General features: G+C 37.4%; 1 protein-coding gene across 1 annotated transcript in view; it reads left to right on the top strand.

Annotated features, from left to right (window-relative positions):
* The window catches only part of NPSR1 (neuropeptide S receptor 1), a 227,186-nt gene that overhangs the window by 36,342 nt on the left and 182,836 nt on the right, over window positions 1–8,008 (top strand). The gene's annotated exons all lie outside the window — the stretch shown is intronic.

The raw sequence follows: 8,008 nt of genomic DNA, 5'->3' as shown, positions 1-8,008 counted from the left end.
CTACCAGAGCTCCTTAAGGTCATAGTATAGTATCCACATATATCCAGAGCAGTAAATATGAATGTAAAGGAAGACATTCATTCCAGAGCATGGACAAGAGTTATCTCTATTGAATAATAACTGAGATGTCTCAAGTATTTTTGAAGATTTAAGTCTGCGAGTGTTGCTTTTGAAATGCAAATCATGCGGAGCAGCGCCATGGGAATAAGAGGATAGCCATGAGTCTTCAATGGGAGCTTTGGGAGTGGGTGCTTTCATCGGTGTGTGAGCAAGTCACACATAGACGGGGTTGTTGAGTCAGCCCTCAATTCATGGTGACCCATGCACAATGGAACAAAATACTGCCCAGTCCTGTGCCCATCATCCCCATGATTAGTTGGAGATCAGACTATTGCGATTTGATTTTTTGGAAGAAGATCTCCAGGTCTTTCTTCTTAGTCTGTGTCAGTCTGAAAGCTCCACTGAAACACGGTCAGCATTATAGCAAAATGCAAACATCAACTGACAGGGAGGTGATTGGCAGTGCATTTACCGGGAATGGTGAGATATTCTCAAGAAAGAATCCAGAGACACAGGTAGAGTCCATATTGGGAGAGTGCACATTTAAAGGAAAATACAACCTGAGAGAGCTCTGCTCTACCTGCCAAAGGAAAAACCAGGCAGATGGGATTCCCTCAGGATCCCTAAACTAGATTTGGAGTCCTGAGCTCTGGGAGCAAGTTGGCTGCCAGTTAGATTAATTTGGATCAGGTTAGAGAGCAAATGCAACAAATAAACCAATTAACAACATGCAAGGAGTCCTGGTATGGTGCTGTAAGATAAGCACTGAACTGCTAACCACAAGGTTCACGGTTCAAACCCACCAGCCACTCCTCAGAGACCCTATCCAGGATCGCTATGTGTTGGAACAGACTCCACGGCACATAACAACAACAACAACAACAGCAAGGAGCAATAGTAGGTGGTTCTCAGAGAGACTTGTTGGTACATTTCAAACTACGGGATCATCTCAGTTACAGTAAAGGTAGTAGCAATGCTTTGGAGAATTAGTCTTGATCCACAGTATATAAAAACAACATGGCATTGTAAGATTGTAAGCTTGCTAGAAAACCTTATCTATACATTACTGATGACCTGAATTCTCTTCTTTCTTTTTCAAAGTGTAGCAAGCCCTTTTGCTCATGCTGGGCTACAGTAGTCAAATGGAAAAACAAAGTCATCGTTGAAAAATCTAGAGATGGGAGAGGAGTCTAGGCCACAAAGATGGGAAATATGATAAAAGAAACTTCCTTTAGTCTTTTCTCTAAACAAAGTCCCTCTTTTTCACGCTTGTGATTGTAGGGATAGAAGGTAACTAATATCTTCAGTAAATGCTGGGATGCAAAAACTCAGGATAAGGGTGGCATAGTTTACTTCCATTATGTTCTTTAATTATAGTGTTGTAACCTACATTGTACTTAACTATGTATTTTACTAGAGTACACAAATTTATAAGTGGCAAGGATATCAGCTTATAATTTAAAGTTTTGCCACAAATAATCAGTGGGTGAATAATTTGGATTTCACCCTCTATTGTCAAAGGAAACATTGTTTGTTCTATTTGAATCCATAGTCTGAGCTATTAACCTGGGCTTAATGTCTCATGAATATTCTAGACTGCCTGTTTTTATTTGCTGATTTTCTCTGGGAATACTCAAGCAGTTATGTCAGGAATATTCAGAGAGAAGTTCTAGAGAGGAAAGCTTTGTCAGGTTGAAGAAGGGTCTAAAGCTGAGCTGATTTCTTATTTAAGATTGTTGTTGTTGTTAACTGCCATTGATTCGATTTCAACACATAGTTACCCTGTATAGGGTTTCCAAGGAGCAGCTGGTGAGCTTGAACCACCGACCTTGAAGTTCAAACGAATTTGCAGTCTGACACAATAGCCCACAGCGCCGCACCATTCAAAACCATTGCCATTGTGTCAGTTCTAATCCACAGCAACCCTACACGATAGAAAAGAAATGGCCCCATAAGGTTTCCAAGGCTGTAACTCTTTCTGGAAATAGACCATCATATCTTTGCCCTGCAGAGCACCTGGTAGGTCCAAACTGCTGACCTGTTGGTTAGCAGCCAAGCACTTAACCACTGTATCACAAGGGGTCCTAAGGTATTCACACTTCCTCCATGTATATTTTACTACGACAGCAGGTTCTTTGTTAAGGGGAGAAAATACAGATCTGAGTCTTCAGCACTCATATAAAGGTTACTCAAGTATTGCCTGAGAAAGCTTGTTCTTTGAAATTTATATAAATTTAAGTGAGTCCCAAATTGCATGTTAACGGATTCCCAAGATTTCTTCAACATTTCTGGGCCTTCTATTCTTATTCATCACTACTGGTTCTTGCTTCCCACCTTCACTAAACTCTTGTTCTCACCTTCATCTCACCCTCCCCAGCTGGTCTTTCTTTCATTCTGTAATCTTCCTGACATGCCACAGAAATAATTCCTTCCTGTGTTTAAAAATACTTTACTGAATGTTTGAGGAAACTTAAGGAGAGCACATCACAGAAAAGCAACCATCATAAAATTGAATATTATACAAATATATTCTCAAATCAATTATAAGTATATTCTCAAATCAAAAGAAAATTAGGATAAATCCACAAGAGTCAAATAAGATTTGAGTATATCCCATCTAAATTTAGAGACCATCTCAAGAATGATAGTTTGATACATTGAACAGTAACGACCAAAGACCAGATATGTTATGGAATGACATCAAGGTCATCATAGATGAAGAAACAAAAAAGGCAAGAAAAAAAGAAAACACCAAAGTGGATGTCACAAGATATTCTGAAACTTTCTTTAGGATATAAATCAGCCAAAGTAAAAAGAAGAAATGATACAAATAGTACAAAAGACCTGAACAGAAGATTTCAAAGGACGGCTCAAGAACACAAAGTAGTACAATAATATATGCAAAGACCTGGAGTTAGAAAACCAAAAGGGAAGGACAGACTCAGCATTTTTCAAACTGAAAGAACTGAAGGAAAACTTGAATCCTCAAGTTGCATAATTGGAGGATTCTATGGGTAAAACTATGAATAATGCAGGAAGCATCAAAAGATGATGGAAGGACCACACAAATTCATGGCACCAAAAAGAACTGGCTGACATTCAACCATGAGAGAAAGTAGCATATAATCAAGAGCCAATGGTATTAAAGGAGGAAGTCCAATGCATTACTGTAAAACAAGGCTCCTAGGAGTTGATGCAATACCAAGTGAAAAGTTTCAATAAACAGATGTGTTGCTGAAGGCGCTCACTTGTCTATGTCAAGATATCTGGAAGATAGGTACCTGGCCAACCAACTGTAAGAGAAACTTTCCAAAGAAAGTTGACCCAACAGAATGTGGACAGTATCAAACAATATCACTAATATCACATGCAAGTAAATTTTTATTGATGATAATTTTTAAATGGTTGCAGCAATACATTGACAAGAAATTTAAGCTGGATTCAAAAGAGGATATGGACTAAGGTACATCATTGCTTGATATCAGATGGATCATGGTTGAAAACAGAGAATATGAGAAAGAGGTTTACCTGTGTTTTATTGACTAAGCAAAGGCATTCAAATGTGAGAGTTGTAACCAATTATGGACAATATTTCAAATAATGGGAATTCTAGAACACTTAGTTGCACTCGTGAGGAACCTGTACATAGACCAGAGGCAGTGTTTCAAACAGATTAAGGAGATACTGCATCATTGAAAATCAGGAAAGTTGTGCTTCAGGGTTGCATCCTTTCTCCATATTTATTCATCTGTATAATGGACAAATAATCCAGGAAACTGGATTATATACACGGCATCAGGATTGGGGGAAGACTCATTAGCAGCATGTAATATGCAGACGACAAAACTTTGCTGGAAGTGAAGAGGACTTAAAATATTTCCTGATGAAGACCAAAAACTACAGCATTCAATGTGGATTTCACCTCAATGTAAAGAACACAAAAATCCTCACAACTGGACCAATAAGTAACATCACAATTAACAGAGAAAAGATTGGAATTGTCAAGGATTCCATTTTACTTGGATCCACAATCAATATCCATAGAAGCAGCAGTCAAGAAATCAAATAACATTGCATTGGTCAAATCTGCTGCAAATAATCTCATGAAAGTATAAAACAGCAAAGATGTCATTTTAGAGAACTAAGGTGCACGTGACTCAAGTCATGATATTTTCAGTTGTCTTACATGTGTGTGAAAGTTGAACAATGAATAAGGAAGATCAAATTATTTGAATTATGTTCTTGGTGAAGAATATTGAATGTAACCTGGACTTCATAAGAAAGAACAAATCTGTGTTGGAAGAAGCACAACCAGAATGCTTCATGGAAGAAAAACTTCTCACATACTTTGACATGTTATCAGGAGGGACAAGTCTCTGGAGAAGGACATCATGCTTGGTAGAGTATCAGCAAAGGAGATGACTTGACACAGTGGCTGTAACAATTGGCTCAAACATAGGAATTATTGTGAGAATCGTACAGGCCTGAGAAGTGTTTTGTTTTGTTTTACGTAGGATCATTATTAGTCAGAACTGACTCAGTAGCACCTAACAACAACTACATGTTCTCAAAACTTTCATCTACCACCAGAAATTCCTCTGTATAACTTTTCTCCAACCCTGCATCTTAACTTCACTTTTCCTACTTTTTTTCTCCTGCAAATATCTTATGCCAAGAAATCTAACTTCTCTATTTTTCTTAATGTTTTACTCCTTACAAACCCATGGCTTTGGGGACCACATCATCCAAAACACAAATATCAGGTATCTTCTTCTTTTTTTTTTTTTTAAACAAAGGAGGTTACTCACTAAAAAAGAACCCTGGGACCACTTGTTAAACAATAAACAGATATACAAACATAGATATTAATATTTACTTATATCTCCCATGGCTACACATAAACTAGTCTGAACTGCATCCAGCTGTATAATATTCAGTGGTAACTCAAGAATAGATTATGTGGTCTCTCTTTCAAAGATTTTGAAACTGATTTGTTGAAGACTAATACTCATACCTACAGCAGTTAGAAAAGCTGGACAAAACTTAAACAGCATGTATTAAAAGGTATCATAGAGCTACCAAGATGGCTAGAACTTTAGAGTTCAAAATCCCAAGAGGTAAGCCTGCTGTTTGTCATTGTCACCACTGTTCCCTCTAAATCAAAGGCAGAGACTTGGAAGCTGAAGACTAAGCAAAGCTACAGGCAATCTCATAGAATTGGTGGGGCAAAAAATGATTCACCAACATGTGGGGGCTTTTTAAAATATCCCAGAGTTTCTGTTGTAACGTTTGAAGAGCTAGATTTGAGAAGTAAGAGGGAAAAAAGAGAAAAAGATCATCCATCACAAAGACTGAGGTACAACATAGTCCCTTACCTACCACTGCATCTACCAAAAATGACTTCCAGCAGAAAAAGTAACTCTTCAAAGAGGAAAATCATATTATTAAATTAACTATAACTTTGAATATGTAATACTCATCACTAGATTAAATATATATATCCAGGAATGTAAAATTCACTAAAAACAAAATGAAAAAATAGACACTAGAGTTGAACAACAGTCCAGTTATTAGAGTTATCAGATGCAGAAAGTATAAATGTTATTTATTTGATTAAGGAACTGGAAGATAGGATACAGAGTTGGACGCCACAAAAAGGAAGTCAAATGGAGAATTTAGGATAAAAATAGATAACTGATAAATAGCTGAAGCTATAAACACAATAGATAGATTTAGTGGTGAATTCAACATAATGGAACAGAGAAGTACTGAATTGAAAGATATGTCAGAAGAAAATAATGGGATTGAAGTATAGAAATACAAAAGGATGAAAATTACAGAAATAGATACCAGAACCAGAAGGGTCACAGCCCAAAGGACCCTAAAGGAGATAAGAGAAGATGGAAGATAGATAATGCATCAAATTATTAAAAGACATTAGACCAAAGATACAGAAACATCAACAGTATTTTTAAACCAGCCAAATAAATACAGTGAGAATTAAAAATCATGTAGATAATGATATAATCTCCAGAATTTGAAGTGGAAATACCAGTATTAACTTAGACTCTATGTTATTAAGTGCTGTCAAGTTGGTTCCGACTCATAGGGACCTTGTATAGGGTTTACTAAGAGTGGCTGGAGGGTTTGAACTGCAGACCTCGTGGTTAGCAGTCCAGGCCTTATCCTACCATACCATACCAGTGTCTATAATAAGTTAAAAATGAATTTTTATCTTTTAATGCTAAATACTGAAATATTACACATAAACTGATAAGGTATCTTGGATTTACTTAAAAATAATTTGAGCATGGAGGTGGGCAGGGATACAGAATGCAACAAATTGACGCATATAAAATGCTGTTAAGTGCCATCAAGTCGGTTCTGACTCCTAGAGACCCTGTCCAAGGAACAGCTTGTGAGTTTGAACCACCAACCTTGTGATTCAAAGTGTGCTTGTGATCTAGTGCTTATCCTACAGTGCCATACCAGGACTCCATATATAGGATACATATTATTAATACTATATGTAGTTAACTAAAAGAAGGCAAGAAAAAATATTAGAATTATTATAATAAATGGGAAAAACAGACCCTGGGAGCCAGGCTGGCCCGACTTGGTCTCTCATCCTTTGGACATATTATCAGTAGGGACCAGTCCCTGGAGAAGAAGATCATGTTTGGTAAAGTGGAGGGTCGGAGAAAATGAGGAAGACCACCATCGAGATGGATTGGCATAGTGACAGCAGCAATGGACTTAAATGAAGCAATGATTGTGAGGTTGGTGCAGGACTGGGCAGTGTTTTGTTCTGTTGCGCAGAGTCACTATGAGTCGGTACCGACTCCATGGCACCTATCGACCACAATAATATTTTCCACAAATATGTAAGCACTTGCATTAATTATAAATGAACTAAATAGCACTGTAGGATTAGCAGTGAACTGCTAACTGCAAAACCATTGTTTCAAATCCAGCAGCTGCTCCTGGGGAACCCTATACAGGATTGCTATGAGTTGGAACCAACTCAATGACACTTAACAGCAACGACAAACACTCCAATGAAAATAACAAGTTTGTCAAGTTGGCTAAAAAATATATACCTACTTCAATGTACCTGGTGTGGCATTGTGGAATAAAGTACTGGACCACAAGATCAGTTTGATCCACAAGGTTGGCAGTGCAAATTCACCAGCCGCTCCTTGAAAACCCTATACAGGGTCACCATGCGTAGAAACTGACTGGATGGCACTTAACAATATCATGCATTTTGGAATCATTTATAGTCAGATATTGGTCTTAGCATTTAGCATTTTCTTGGGGGGAACTGAAATTAATGACTTTCAGTGCTGCTAATATTCTATATATTTAACTTGCTCATACTAACACGGGTATGCTCCCTTTGTAATTACTCACCAAATTACATCTTTATGATATGCACATTTTCTCAATGTAGTCTATTTCAATGATAAATTGGTAAACAAAACATACCACATCAATACAGAGCAGATATTCCAGTTTCAAATGCTGTCAGGAGTCAAGAAAGTAATGAGAATGCTTCAAAGAGTCTGAGAACGAAACATGCAGAGGAGACATAGAATAATTGGTGGTTGTCCTGCCTGAAGGCATTCAAACTTAATTTTTCCAAACCCCAGTCTGATCAAGCAAGCTACATGCCAGCCAGATTTGGCCTAAAGGCCACTGGTTTACAACCTCTCATGTATTAAAGTTCAAAATCAGAAAATTAAAAGTTTAACTCATTATGAAATTATTCCCACTCCTAAAGCCTGACTCTCTTCTTTAATATGTGAGGTGGATCACTGAGCATTTTGACTGGGAAGTGGGAGTGTCTAATAACTTAGACACATCATCTGTTTCATAAAGCTTTCAAATCTTTAAAGCCCTTTAAAGAAGACGCTATGTTAAGACTTTTTCCTCCAGTTTCTTTTAT

Source organism: Chrysochloris asiatica, unplaced genomic scaffold (assembly GCF_000296735.1).
Source record: "Chrysochloris asiatica unplaced genomic scaffold, ChrAsi1.0 scaffold00006, whole genome shotgun sequence".
In the NCBI taxonomy this organism is placed as follows: Eukaryota; Metazoa; Chordata; class Mammalia; order Afrosoricida; family Chrysochloridae; genus Chrysochloris; species Chrysochloris asiatica.
This window is presented reverse-complemented; position numbering and strand designations above follow the sequence as displayed.